Genomic DNA, 16,074 nt, shown 5'->3' with positions numbered 1-16,074 from the left:
AGGCCACTGATCGGTAGCAACCAATATCTTCCTGTGGGTTGCTCCTGTGTAAATGCTCTTTCCTTATTCAATCTACTTCAGGCAACCCCCCCTCCACCTCTGGTGGGATAGCCAGAGTCATTTGTTCTCAGGGACACATCAAACCCACCAATGTTCCAGGGGATGGTCTCAAGTGCAGGATGCCGGGGTAGAATGGTATGACATGAAGTGTCAATTAAAGTGGGATAATATGGGTCTGATTAAGCCTCAAGTATGATGGAATGAAACAGGAAAAGAGAAATTTTGAGTGTTCATGCAGTGTTTTTCTTATTGGTGAAAATCAGAGTACAAATTTTCTGATCATTGCACCAAATATTCTCCATCTATAAGCAGAGAGTCACATATCTTATTTTAAGTCGAATTCTGCTCAGCTGTGGGGAGGATTGTCAATTCTCAATCCTGGGTAAATAACTGAGCACATAAAGATGAGTGTCTTAGGGTTCCTATTGCTGTGAGGAGACACCATGATCATGGTAACTCTTACAAAGGAAAACATTTAATGGGGTGGCATAGTCCATTATCATCATGGTAGGGAGCATAGTGGTGACTAGGAGTATGGTGGCATGAAGGCAGACATGGTGCTGACTACATCTTGATCAGAAGGCAACAGGAAATGAACTGTCTCACTGGGTATAGCTTGAGCGTAGGAGACCTCAAAGTCCATCCCATACAGTGACACACTTCCTTCAACAAGGCCACACATCCCCTTAGTGCCACTCCCAATGGGGGCCATTTTCTTTCAAACCCCCACAATGAGACATTGAGCATGGAAGGCAGGGCTCAAATCAGAATGAGAAATACTCATTTTCCTACTTCAGCCTTAGAAGGTGGGTAATTAAATGTCTTGCTTTTGTTGTTGTCTCCAACACACATTGCTTGTGCCTCTTTGGTTTAGTTCAGTTTGAAACATAATTCCATTTTAAGGCTAAGCACTCAATCAATTAATTAGCTTCTGAGCATCCAGAAGTGTCTGGTAACCTTGTGACTTCCTGCAGTGGTGTGGAATACAGCTCTAGTCAAAATAGCCCAGAAGAAGAAAGCAAGAAATCAATAGAAAAGTTGTGTATGTTGATGTCCACTTCCTTCCTGGCATTCAGTATTATTTTAATGCTTAACCTTTTTATCTATGACTACCCTAACCACCTCCTAAATGAATGCTGTCTGGATGTACCATTATTTTTGTATCACTTCATTTATTAGGCATTATTTTTATCACTACAGTGAAACACTTCATATGGCTGGCTTTATAAAGTAAAGAGGTTTGTTTAACTCACAGCTCTAAGTACTCAAGGTCATGGTGCCTCCAAGAGTGTACTTCTCTGAAGTTTCTCTTGCCTATGTCACAACATGGTGTATAACTCAAGGCAGCTCTTGGGGAGAAAGGGACCAGATTTCAGTCAAGAATCTAGGAGGAAGGGTGGAGACAGACTCAGGCTTTACTAACAATTCTTATTCAAGAACTGTCTTTTAAAGAGACCTTGAGCATCTCAGTGTGTCTCATGTCTTAACACTCCATGCCACTGGAGAACTACTTGGGACCTTAGGGAGGACATGCAATATTCAAACTAGTACTTCTTGAAATGTTTTCTGAATTGTCAGTTCTCTCTCATTGCTATTCTAAAACCTATTATTTTCTTATTCTCTCCCCTCCCTTCATTTCACATTTTCTGAAAACTAACTCCTAGAAGTGGGTGTTTTTAAAGTTCTGGTTTTTGTGGTTGTTGTTTTCCCCCAGAGAGGCAGCGACTGACCATTAGAAACCCAACTAATGGCTTTGGAGAAATGGATTAATAACATACTAGTTCTGTAAAGGGATACGTGTTTTGTGTTTAAGAGATTTTGATCACTAGATTTTTTTGTTAATTTTTAATCTTTCTTTATTTTTACTGTATGAATGCTTTGCCTTCCTGTGTGTCTGCTTGTCACATGTGTACCTGATCCCTGAGGAGGTCTGAAGAGGGCATTAGATCCTCTGGAACAGGAGTTACAGGCAGCTGTGAGCCACTGTATGGGTGCTGAGAATCGAACTCAGATCTTCTGTAAGAACAGCCAGTGTTCTTAACCACTGAACCTTCTCTCCAGCTCCTGATTTCTAGATTTTTTTTTTAATTGTGCAGACTACTTTGTGGATTTTCCTGTGAATTTTAAAGACTGATTATAATGTTCAGTATGGTTGTGTAAAGTGATCATCGAACAGAATGACAGTTCTCAGACCCAAAGCTACCTCATCCTATGGGAAAAAAAAAAAAAAAGATGGAGGCAGAAAAGTGGGAAAAAAGACAGTCATTGACTGAACATCTGGTCCTGTTTTCTGAGGATGAAAGCTGAACTTCTAAGGTGATGGTGTTGGGGCCATGCGGGGGTGGGGTGGGGGGTACATTGAGGGTGGTTACACCGTCGCAGTAGTGTTTGTCAGGATGATTCCTTACCTCTTTTGCCCACATGCGACATGAAGAAAAGATACCCGGCAGGTAGAAGTAACTTGATCTTAGCCTTCCCAGCCTCCAGAATGGAGAGAAATAAATATTTGTTTTTGAAATCCTCTCATTTCACAATATTTTTCTGTTGTACCAGTCTAAACGGAGTCAGACGAAGAAACGCCAGCCAAGTATTAGGTTCCTTAATCTGCATTACTGACCTTTGTAGGGATGCATAGAAATCTCTTGCAAAGACGGCCTACATCCAGTCATGCTGGTGCCTGTCAGAGCCATGCTTTCTGCTGCGCTGCCTGTGCAGGGACAAGCAACAATGTCAGCAGAGGGAGCTAACATAGTAGGACTGTAAGCAGAGGGAGCAGCACATCAGGAAAGAAAAAAAGCCAATTCAGATTGTGCCATTGCAGATCGAGCTGCAGGGATGGTAAGAGTCCATCCTACGAAAATAAAGCTCAAAGGTGGCTTTTGAACCAAGAAGACCTCCAGAGTGTTGGTGGTCTGATGTGTCCATTTCAAGTGCTTCTCTCTGCTACCCTTCTCTTTGGTTGAAAGGAGTTTGGGTCACACATTTATCTTTCTTGGAATACATACACTCAGTGGATGCCTGGGCTGTGGAGAAACGTGGTCATGTGGTAGTTAGCCGTGGCTGGGAGGGCAAGGTGAAGGCAGATAGCCTGAATGTCTGCATGACACTGGGCGAGGGATGATAAAAACAGCAGGTGTCATTTGGTGGATTGCTATCAGCCAGGTTTAATGCTGGGATGTGGAGATAAAAGTGACTCCTGAGGTGAATTTACTCCCCAACCTTCTACAGACTGATGCAGTTCTGCTAGGATCTGGGCAATTCATGAGCTCTAAAGCCAAAGCCAGTGTTTCAGGATGTCACCCACTGCAAGACAAATGTTCCTGAGAAAAGCAGCAGTGCTTTACTATAGGCCCCCCCCGGGGGGGAAGCTATTTCATCACTAGCTAAGGAGTCATGTTCTATGTAGAAGGACTGAGTGTTGCAGACATGAAAGGACAGAAGAGTATACCAGCCCAACCAGAGCTAAGAGGGAACTGTAACTGATATAGGGGAAACCAGACATCCAGATCACGATGTACCATGGGGTAGACATTTGCTTCTGATAGTGCCATGTTGAACTTTGAACTTCAAGACTCTACTTCAAGACTTCTCCCTTCACCCTGACTTTTCCCAGGCTTCAAATCCTTTTCTCAAGTGCGAGGAAGGGCCTTTTCTGAGACTCTCTTCCCAGAAAGAATGCAAATCCTCATTAAAATACATTAACCAGGAAAGATCAAATGCTGGAGAGAAAAGGCTAATAGACACTCAGGCCTCTGCTATTGCTCCTAGACACACTGTTTGTTTGTTCTTCTGTAGGCTGCATTGAGTGGTCAACCTAATGACTGTCTACACATCCTTGTTCATGTTCATCTCCTCCTGTAGCCTGTCATCACCAACTTCTAGAGACTTTCAAAGCCATCCCTACATAAGCCTCTATTTCCCTCCATAGCTTGGGAAGCTATTTAGGCTTCAACCATGGGCTCTACAGCCCTTTTGGGGTTCTCATCCCTTGTGTGTAATCCCTGTGGTGTTATTTGCGTTTGTGCATGGGAATACATTCAAATATCTTTTTCCACCTACTAGTCTACTCAGAGTTAGCTTGTTTCCAGAAACCTTCAAAGAGCAATGGACATCTAATAGAAATGGCCACCCTCCAAAGAGGGCATTTTGTGCTTGCCAGTGCACAGCGAGGGTTTGACTCTGAAGATAAGGAGAATGATTTGTTTGCACCACTTCCTTTTTTAGTCTTTGTGTTTCTTCTCAATAGTCACTTCCAACTTAGCCCATCATACTTCGGCAATGGTCCCACGGAGGAACAAATCAGGGTAAAGTAGAAGCCACAGGAAGAGTCTGAATAGGGACATAAATTCCTGAAATAAGGAAAAGGCATTGGGAAAGAGAATCTTGACCAGAGAGATATTTAGGACCTAGGGAATGAACGAATGAAGGATAAGGATGGAAGGATGATGATGAAAAGTTTTGGTGACTACCAAATTATTAGTTATGGCAAAACCAATTGTAAGAAGATGGATTTGCAAGCGAAACTATAAAGAAATCGAAGTCGAAGACTGAGGAATATGTAAGTTGTAGGTGTTGGGCTAGAGGTGCCATGGACAGCTCAGGGGATCTCCAGAGAGATGGTAGTTAAAACAATGGGTATGAAAGATTGTGTGCAGGAGCTGGAAAGGTGGCTCAGAGGTTAAGAGCACTGGCTACTCTTCCAGAGTTCCTGAGTTCAATTCCCAGCAACCACATGGTGGCTCGCAACCATCTGTAATGAGATCTGGTGCCCTCTTCTGGCATACAGAGATACATGCAGGCAGAACACTGTATACATAATAAATAAATAAATCTTAAAAAAAAAGGAAGAAAAAGAAAAAAAAGGGAAAGATTGCATGCAACAGTAAGCAAGGGATACTCAGAAAAATAAACAAGAAAAGAGCAAATGAATGACTAAGAGGTGGAGGGAAACTGGGAGAGCACTGGTCAGAGCATGGAAAAGAACATCTGTACGCATGTGGATGTGTATATACTTAGAAAAGGGTCAGAAAGTGCAGGGAGTCAATGAATGTAAGTTTTGGATTTAGATGTTTCAGGAGCCACAGTAGATTCCAGCCCAGGGCCTGCTTGAAACTCAAGGACCAGACTGACAGGCTGGACAAAACACTGGATTTGAGAGGCCTTGGCAAATGCCACCTGTGGGGTGAGCCTAGGCCCTTCTGTGTGGCATTTAGGGAAGACTATCAAGGGCTTTTGAAGCAGTGCACAAACTTCCAAGCCTGGGGATTTTTTTTAAAAGACCATACACCTCCTTTCTCCTGAATTTTAATGACCTAAGTACATTTAAGAACTGCTTTTTTCTAGCCTTATGAAACCTCCCACTTCGGTAATGAGAGAATACAATTACTGTCTAACCAAGATAATTGAATGGCTAAGTAAGGTCATTTACAGGATTGCATAGAGTCATGCATGCAAATAAGTAATTTTGTGCAATCTTTATCGGCCTTCCCAGCTGAAGTCACTGGTGCCAAAATCTGCAGACCTAACTAGTTGACATGCTGGCCACACCCAGGTGATGTGCTGATGGAGTTTGTGGTTCTGGGTTTAGGGTTCAGTGTGCTGTTAGGTATGAGCCTTGGGTACATCATGCTTCCTAAAAGAGACACTTCCATTCTTTGGGGTTTGTCCTTAGTATATTTTGTTCTCTCTCTCTCTCTCTCTCTCTCTCTCTCTCTCTCTCTCTCTCTCTCCCCTTCCCCTCCATCCCCCCCTCCAAACTTTAAGATGATTGCTGTCTGTTCATATGTGGCCTCATGCTATCCAATGAAAGTTCCATTGACCCTGACATTGCCTAAGCCAGGCCTGGATGAAGCTGAAGGTGCCCCTGGCTCTGATGCCTCCGTTTTGGACCTCAACAGGGCCAGCTTCCCACACTCTCCCTGCAGCAGCTGCCTCCACCTCGCCACTTGGCTGCGTTCCGAGAGCATAGCCCACTGGCTCTCATTCATCAAAGTTCATGATGCATAATCACCGATACAGGGCTACTTTCACAGAAAACATACTCAGTTTGCTTCTGTACTTTTTTTCCCCCAGAGTCAAAATTAAAACGAAATAGAAGGATCCATGTTCAACCTCAAGCCATGGGAAGCTTTCCTTGAACACAATGGTCCCAAACTGCATTTTGCTATTGATGGGAGCCTGCAAAGGAAGGGATGTGATCAGTTTTCAGCAGACTTGAGGGAACAATAGTACAATATGGTCATGAAGGGCTTGCTTAGGGATTAGCAGTCCAAACTAGTGTTTCTGGGTCTGACGACAGGAAATCTCAGACATGGTTTGTCAACAAATGATTGTGTCTGGATTTTTTCTAAAACAGAAGTTTTATTCTTTCTATTATAACAAACCCCAGTATTGACTGCATGAAGGAAAGAATTTTTTTTTGTCTTGTGAAATTACTCTTATATCAGAGACTAGAAACATTATGGAGGATAGTTACAGGATCAAGGCCTACAAAAGCTTTCGATATGTGGTTCCACTGATATACTGATTTTATACTGAACATCAGCTTATACTCCATTCTTCCCTTCATTCTCAAAAGTGTCTAAATTGGACCATCACTAACGTTGGCCTTGGAAACATTTCATTTTAATATTTAAATAATACATTTTGAATAATAAGCATCATCACTTCCAGTTTAGAAGTGTTCAAATGTCTTTAAAAAGCTAACAAGTATTTAGAAATGTCTCTTTTCATAAAGTTAGCCTTTACAGAACTCCTGTTACACCTGTGTTTGCAGATGCCAGCAATCTTCTTCCATTTTGACAAAATAGGTGATTTCTGGCCAGGGAAGATCAATAGAATGGAGCTGAGCACTTTGTCAATATATTGAGATTCTTTTATTCACAGTCTGCAAACAGACAGAGGGAATCTCATCCTTCAGCCGCCAGCCTTTAACTGCTAAAAATAGCTCATAGAATGTGAAGTCACCAAAAAGACATCACAAGCATGGGAAAACCAAGAGCCCCGTGATTTGCTTTCTGTGATAAGACTATTTCAAAAGTACCTCAGGGACTGGAAGGAGACATCAGACGCCCAGGCGGTCTCCAGAGCTGCTTATTTTGGGAACACTTACAGAAGATAAAAACATGTTTGTACACTAAAAGACTCAGAAGAGAGAATGTATGCTCGGTTCGCCGCCGCATCTGTGGTGAAGGAAGCAGGCGCTTTTCTCCTGACCAATTTAGGGCTCAGTTTGTGTATAAATCAGAGCAGGCACTTCGTTAGCTCCTAAAATGCCTGGCAAAGGGAATCCAGTATGAGTGGGGTGAGGAGAGGCCAGGGAGAGAGAGAAAAAAAAAGCAGCTGCAGGGATTAGTGTTAATCAAGTGGAGGATGGGAGCATTTGGAAAGGTTCTGCATCTACTCGGGCCTTTTCCTGTCTCCCATTTAATCCCGGGAATTTCTCACATGTTGTGTATTTTAGAATGGGAAGTGCCCAGCTTAGAAATTATTTTAAGGTCCATGGTACATGAAGGATGTGTGAGTAAATGTAGTCTTCCCCCTCCAAACTAACATTGTCCTTTTCTGTGTAACTGGTAAGAACCCACTGTCTCTGGAGATAGAGACAGGGGGCAGGGCAGTCTGTTGATGAGAGTGATGATCGCCTCCAGCCTCCAGGGCTTGCTCTCATCTCTCTGCTTGTCCATTTCAGGTCTCAAGCTGGCTGTGGAGCCCGCATGCTGATGCACCTGCTGGGTGGATAGACATCCAGTGAGTTCTAGGAATGGAAGGCTAATGCCTGCTTGCTAAATCAAGGCAATCAGAAACTCCATTTGAAGTCATTTGGGGGACAGCTGGGGAGTGCTATGATGAAATGACAGTGTCTATTTTTATGTAAATTCTGCATTCATTTCTGTTCAGTGCCCTGTAGGTATAGCCCACAGAAAATAAGAATATAGCCTGCTCAGTTATTATAGCTCTAGGGAGAATCCATGCAGGAAAGGAAGCATCCCGCTGGCTTACATGTATTAGTAATACTTCATGGCTTCTTAGGACATATGTAACTGTAAAAATAGCCTCGCTTCACCTCTAACAGCAACCACATGGTATTGGGCTCATAACTTCTCAGAGAGATCTAGTCGGCTCTCTGGAACTATCCATCTTTGGATAGCTGCTTAACATCTCTACACCTCAATGCCTAAACCCTTAAACATGGTATAGTAATATAATTCAATTCTTCATTCAACTCTCTGTTTGTTTGTTTTTTGACATTGCTATTAGACCTGACACACAGCAGGTATTTGGCATGTAGCGTGAATAGCTGTGGGTAATTATAACCACGACTGAAGTGGCCACGCTTCCTCCATTTGTTTTATGTTTTCTCTCAGGTTGCTTCCTAAGACTCTCTATGTGCGTCTCTAATAATGGTTTCTGTTTACGCTGAAGAGCCACCAGCACATGGGTTAAAATGCAGCTTCCCCGGTTCTACCTTTAGCAATTCTAATTCTGGGTTTGTGGTAAGGCCTGGAAGTACCTGGTTAAGGAAATTTCAGGTGTTTGTGACCCCGGTAGTGGGACTGATCAGGTTGAAAGTCCTGGGTCGTGAAGTACACTGTAACCTTCTGAGCCTTTGTGTCCTCACCATGCTGTTTTTTATTTGGCAGCCATTCATCAAGTAGCCAAGTGCGTGCAAGGCATGCATCTAGGATCTGTACATACTGTAGTGGTTAGACATGGACTGTTCCCCCCAAAAGGGCTTCTCTGAGGTCTGCCTGGGATGAGTGTTAGAAGCTGATGAAGATGCAGAACAGTCAGTCAAGGACATTTGTATACATTCGGAGCTGGGCAGAGGCTACTATAAAGGCACAAAATATCCAGCCCCTTGCCATGGTGTTTTTGCTGTTTGTTGTTGTTGTTTTGTTTTGCCTTAAGAACAATGATGCAATTGAACGTTTTGCACCTGTGCATTGTGGGAAACGTCCTCATGGAAACATACCCAGGAGTAGGGTTTTGAGTCACCCCACTGTGTATGATTCTCAAGTTTATTAGACACTGCTAAATTGTTTCCTAAGTAATATGGGTTAATCTACATGCTCAACAACAGTATACACAACCTGTCATTACACATAGGAGTTTGCTCCTGCTTGAAGGGAAAGGATCAGTCCCTTGTGATGCGCTGGGGCAGCAACATAAACGGAACAATATGGAATCCGCACGAAGTCAACACCAGGGATCTTCAGAGTGACTGGGTTATCAATCCCCTTTTTAATATCAAAAGGCCTTGCAGAATGCTGGACTTAGAAGTTTCTTAATATAGTCACACTTACCAAGTAATACAATTTTAACCCAGGAATTGCCTTTCAAACTGATTTATTTTTAATGTCTGTTAAAACCTTATATGCATTATGTCTGCTCTGAAATAGGTAAGATTCCAATCTATCACCTAGAACTTTTGTGGGGCTTTCTAATAATGGGCTTAATGGCTGAAAAGCATAATGTAATACTCATAAGTAATGAGGTCAGCACATCAGAACAAAAGTTGGGAGATGCTCAGAGGCTGAGTTAATGAGAGAAGTCTTAAATGCAAGGTGGGGGGAAAATGTTGACTGTGTTTCAGTACTGTAAAATTTGAGCTGTGTCATTATTTAGGGTGAGCCAGGATGCAGAACAGCTGTGACTGCCTCGTGTAGCAGGTGCGGGCCCTCAGTCGGTCTCCTTAGTGCGAGCAAATTTAGGTCACCATGAAGGCGGCTCTTGCTGTTCCTGTCACTTTCTAAGCATCTGAAAAATGATACTGTGTTTGTTCCTTGGGAAGGCTAAGCCTTCAAGGGACCATCAAAGGATGCGGAAAACTCACCCAATCCAAGGAGCCTTAGGACAGTAAAATGTTCAAAGGGTGTATGTGTGCTTTCCCTCTCCAATTTTCAAAAGCAATTGGCATCTCAATGCCTGTTACCAGACCTCGACATTTTGTAGTAATTCAGTGCTGTCCCCTCAAGAGAGCCACCAACCTCCTCAGCAGACCTCAGGGCCAAGTTAATCAGAGACTGAGCACTGGCTTTCTGAGTTAATTACAGAAAGTATCTGCAGGGGGCGTGACTCAATCAGTAAAGTGCTTGCCTATGCAAGAGTGAGGACGCGAGTTCAATCCCTGGAAACTCACAGAAGAGTACAGCCAGGGACAGTAGTGTGAGCCTATATTTCCGGTTCTGGGGAGAAGGAGACAGAAGGACCCTTGGGGTTTGCTGGCTATCCATCTTTCCATCTTACCCAAATAAGTGAACTCCTAATCAGTGAGGAGCCTGGACACACACACACACACACACACACACACACACACACACACACACACACAGAGAGAGAGAGACAGAGACAGAGACAGAGACAGAGACAGAGAGAGGGAAACCACCTCCAATTTCCTTTTAGGAAAAAATTCAGTTCTATCTAAAAATCCCTATTGCTTTTCTACTTCCAAAAGACAAGCCAACATCACAGAGGAGACGGCAAAGAAGGGAGACATGATATTTACCTCTAGAAATTTGAAGCTAGACAAGAGTCTTTTCTTGAAAGGCCTTGTCAAATCAAACTCCCTCCGCACTCCATTTTGCTTGCAAAATTATAGTTTGCAAGTCTGACGACAGTGTATTCCAGTCAAGGAGAGGCAGCATGCACAAAGACACAGGCACTTCCCCTGATGAATTTTGCCAATGAAGACTGAAATGGTGTAGCACAGAAAACCATTTTACAAATGTAGAAAAGCAAGGCCTCTCACATCAAGGAGATGGCTATCTTTGGGCAAGTGTTGCTTGCTTCTGTGCAGTTGGCAGTGCAGTGGGTTTGAACTGGACCAATGTCAGCCCAGGGGGAAAAATGGAACCGGCTAAGTATATCTGGAAGCAAATACTCCACAGATGGAGAGGGAAGTAGGAGGTTAGCTCAGACCACTTGATTTTAATTAACCGGCTTTCTTTCTTTCTTTCTTTCTTTCTTTTTTTTTTTTTTGTGAACTTGGAAAAGGAAAAAGCAAGCAGAACTGATAAAGTCCATGTGACATTGAATGTGTTTCCTCAGCACCTAGATAAACAAGAGCATGTCTGTTAGGGCTAATGTAGTAGGGACCTATGTTGCAATTCCCGTGCCTGAGGAGGTATGTATTCTTATTGCTGGGATATGTTAGAAGTATTTGAGAAGTGGAGAATCAGAGAAAGAGCACCTAGTAATTTTTGGCATGCGTCTGAATAAAGGGCAGATGTAGCAGTGATTTTTCGATTTGGGGATGTTTGAGAGGACACCTGAGAGGGAGGGCACACGGCCTCATGCTTAGAAGAACAGATGGACTGAAGGGCAGCTCCGCCCGGCTTCTACAGTGGGCTCCAGTACTCTCCATTAACATTTAGGATGCAGCCACCCAGAAAGACCATGAAGCCAGCCAGAAGCAGCAGCCCTGCCAGCATCCAGGTGTATTAAAGGCCAGGAGCAAACTACTTCACTGCCCAGAACTAAAGATGGACTCAGGGGCTTTTATTGAACCCTCAGTGAGAAGAAGTACTCAAGAATTCCTTCTACCATTTTAATTCCTCCAAGCTCATCACTGGCCACCTTCTTCCCTTAAGCCCACACTTTTCTTGTTTAGAAATGACTGTCCAGAAAATCTAGTAGCAGTCATTGTTGGCCTTTTAATATTGGACATATGCTGAGTAGGTCATTTCTCCACAGGGAATTTTTTTTTTTACCTCTCGGGACATCTGGCACTACTTGTCACTATTTTCGGTTGTCACCATAGTGGAGCACAACATTACTGCCACGTGGTATGTAGAGGCCGGTACCACAAGTGCATGTCCTACAATTCACAAGATATCTAAGGAATATTGGTTTGAGCAACTATGGTTTAAGTGAGGATCTGATTTTTTTTTTTTTTTCTGAGAAAAGTTGGAAGGGTTGAGTGGAGTTGGAGCAAGCTGCGTTGGCGGATATGTTTCTGTGAGTTTTGCTTTAAGCATTTTTTTTTGTTGTTGGCTTTTTAGTAGAGTTTGTAAGATGGTTTTGGCACTCAGATTCTTATAGCCCTAATTGTTAGTCTTTTTGTGAAATGTGGCAGATCACACACTGGAATCTCATCCTTGTCAATTGCAATCTTTGAGGTAGAAGTGAGGGGTTTCCTACCAATCTTCTAATCTAGGACTCTGGGTTTTTGGCAGGTGGGAAGAATATCATTGTCTAATGATCATTTTTTACCTCAGAGGAAATTGCATACTGAGTGAGAAACAGCAACGTATTTCTCATTGCCATTGCTTGAATATCCTCCTTTATTTTATTAAAATCTAATTCAATGATTTCCGCACATAACTGCATTATTAGTAATGTGAACATGTTTGTTCAGTAAAGTGAATAAAAAGAAAACAGATTTTGGTTTGTAACTTGCAGAATGTTCCACACTTGACTGACACAGATCTTTCTTCATTATGGCCCAGGGTAACCATTGTTTCTGGGGCAGATGGTATGCGGGCTCATCTTGCTGTTCTGCACTCCATAACCTGAGGTATGGCAGAGAATTTAGTGCAGATGCCCAAATATCAGTTGACCTTGAATCTATGGTACACCGATTGCTAAGATTTTGTTTTGTGTGTGTGCCACACTGAACATACAGATAGTATTTGCAGCTAAACTAACACATTTAATAAATTTAGTTACATGTATATATTTAAAATTGTATATATTTAAATGATATGCCAATTGAGCAGTATTGATTTTTTCCCTTTCTGTGGTTGTAAAGCAGTTTTAACTTATCACATGCATCTTTAGATAGTGATCTTCATTGTCACTAGAACTATAATTTGGGATTTTTCTTTCAGATGGAATATCTTTATCGAGCATTGGTTTGCCTCAAATTCACAATCCCCTATTTTCCTGCATCAGTCCTTGGAAGGCTGGACCCGCAGCATGTGCTTCTGTGCCCAGCTTGAGCAGCTCTGTGGGCTCTCTGCTGTCACATTTTGCATGGTTTCAGAGATGGTGACTTTTGAATTATCCAACATATTGTCATAGGAACTTTTACTAGACCCTAGCTGCCCATTCACATAACTGGAAGATTGACTTTTTCCGCTCCTCTTTCATCTGTCTATCTATCTATCTATCTATCTATCTATCTATCTATCTATCTATCTATCATCTATCTATCTATCTCTCAATCTCTATCTATCTATCTCTATCTATCTATCTATCTATCTATCTATCTATCTATCTATCTATCATCTATCTATCTATCTCTCAATCTCTATCTATCTATCTCTATCTATCTATCTATCTATCTATCTCTCAATATCTATCTATCTATCTATCTATCTATGTATATTTGCAGTCATCACTTGTAATTTTGAGGTCATTTTTTTCCTAGTAATGATGATTTTTATCTGTTCAAATTCTTTTTAAGAGATTCTGAAGGATAACTTCTATACACAGCGGTGAGCTGCCTGTCACTGGGATCTCTGCCATAGAATTTGTTCTTCGTAAAATCATATTTTGTTGTCCATAATAAAGTAATCCAGACAGCATCCTTGATTCTCTAAGATAATAAATATGAGGGATTTTTCTCCTTTCTGTGGCACAATTTTAGGAGAAAAATTCTCAGTGTAATATCTGAGCATACAGAGTGTCTGCAAACTTATCTCTTTTGTCCTATTTGTCTTGGTGCTTTGCCTGCACCTTCTAACCCAATGGTTCTCAACATGTGGGTCGCGACCCCAATGATCCTTTCACAGGGGTCACCTATGAGCATCCTGCATATCAGATATTTACAATATGATTCATAACAGTAGCAAAATGACAGTTATGAAGTAGCAACGAAAATACTCTTATGGTCGGGGGTCACCACACCACGAGGAACTGTGTTAAAAGGTCGCAGCGTTCAGTGTTCCAATCTATTTGTTATTTGATTGCAATTTGGAGATCCTGAAAGCAATCTGAAAGTATTTTAAAAGTATTTAAAAAGTAGTTCAAGAAAAGAACTGTGTTTGTAAGTTCAAGTTCCATTAAATTTTAATTAAACTTTTCTTAAAAATACTACTCATTGATTGACCCTAGTCCCTTTTCCAGGCCCCAAAGTACGTGGGAAAAGGTTCTTGTTCCTTAAATAAGAGTGAATAATACTCACATGAGAGAAGCCACAGAGACCAGGTGCTCTGCTCTATGACTTCACCCCCCCCCACCACCACATGTTTACCCCTGGAGAGGGAGCAATATGTTTCGGAAATAATTTGTAGGTTAAGAAAAACATTAAGGGGAAAAATGAATATAATATTAGGCCAGAGCACATGGGTTCCAGGTGTGCATTCACGATAGCTTCCTGACAAATGTACATATTTCCTGAGCAATTAAACTTAGCTTTGGGTTGTATCGTAACATCATCTGAACAACACAATGCAGAGAAGGCAGCATACAAACAACTCCATCTGGATTTTAACCTCTCCACCGTTTACTACCTAGGTGACCTTGGTGAAGTCACAGCTGCTTTTAACTTTCCTTAGAGGATGTTCCTCTGAGTGACTGCCAAAGGCACATAAGATGACCTCCTTATACAAGTGACAACTTACATGGCAGTTAACATTGATAAGTAAAAGTCTACAACATTGCCAACATTGTCTATTCCTTTCAAATTCTACACTAAATGATGTTAGGAGTCTAAGCCCATTGTAAGTTCTTTTCTAACAGGGCTTTCCCATGGTCCTATCATCAACAGATACAGCTATATGTGATTTTTCTCCCCAAGTTGTGGAGTGTTTTATTTCCTGGAAGCCTTTCTCATTAAATCATCTTAGTCTTTATTTACTTGAGCCTATGGTCATGTCTGGATCAGATCAGAGTAATCCTTGACTCATACAGTGAGCTTTCTGGATAATATAGCAATATAATATAATAATGGAGGTCGGAGTCCTTTTACTAAACTCAGCTAGGGCAAACATAGCACCTGAGCAGCCGGGGAGTGATTGGGAACTGAATCATGCAGCAGCTCCCGTGATCACACAGCGAGGCAGGGCCATTTTCAGAGAGGTAAGCAACTCGATTGGAGTGAACCATCTAATGTTGAGCACACTGTTGGAGGGAGTATTCTGATCGTCACTTTATCTGCATTCTACACAAGGAGAAACAGGTTCTGGGCTGAGCGAGTGCCTGAAACCTAAATGGGACTTATGGCAGAATAAGAGAATTCCAGAGCTATGGTGGCCACCCCCACCCCCCAAATACATCCTGTCAGCTAAGGTAGCTAAGAGTTTTAGGGAAGTTGCAATTGGCAGAAAAAGATGGAGCAAATTTCTAAGGAGGAGTAGTGGCCTCTTAAAAACAGATACCGAAGAGCTGTATCAGAGGGGTCTGAATTAATGATCCATATCAAACGTGAATTTGCTATGAAGAAGACAAATGTCTTCAGAAGAGGATGTTGCAGAGATAAAGTGGTAACAAGCAGCGGAGAAGAATTGAATGGAGATGGGAATAAAGCGTGTAGTTACACTGAAATAAAGGATCTGGTTAGGGAAAGCTCCCCGGATGCGTAAGAAAGGGATGAAAGGGCGAAGCTATCTGAAAAGATCTTAAATGATCGAGAAAGGTCAACTTTGCTCTATTAAAGCTAAATGAAGTAGAGAATTTTTGTTTTTGTTGAAATCATGGTCGAGCCTGAAAAAAAGTTGGAAGAATGAAATCAAAAGATCCACAGACAATACTGATGAAGAAAATCCAAAATCCTGACAGATTATAGTTAATTTAAAGCTCCAAAGACGAAATTCTAAAAACACATCCAGTTGAAAACATTATTTCAGTCATGATGGTGAACGCCTTTAATCCCAGCATCTGGGAAGCAGAGGCAGGAAGATCTCTGTGAGTTCAAGGATGGCCTGGTTTACAAAGCAAGTTTTAGGTCAGCCAGGTCTGTGACACAGAGAAACCTTGTCTTGAGAAAAAAAAAAATTCAAACCTAAACAACAACAACAACAAAACCTTGTTTCATTGTAAATTAAGAATAATCGCCACCAAATTTCTCAA

Source organism: Onychomys torridus, chromosome 17 (genome assembly GCF_903995425.1).
Source record: "Onychomys torridus chromosome 17, mOncTor1.1, whole genome shotgun sequence".
NCBI classification, from domain to species: Eukaryota; Metazoa; Chordata; class Mammalia; order Rodentia; family Cricetidae; genus Onychomys; species Onychomys torridus.
Note: the sequence above shows the minus strand (reverse complement) of the source record.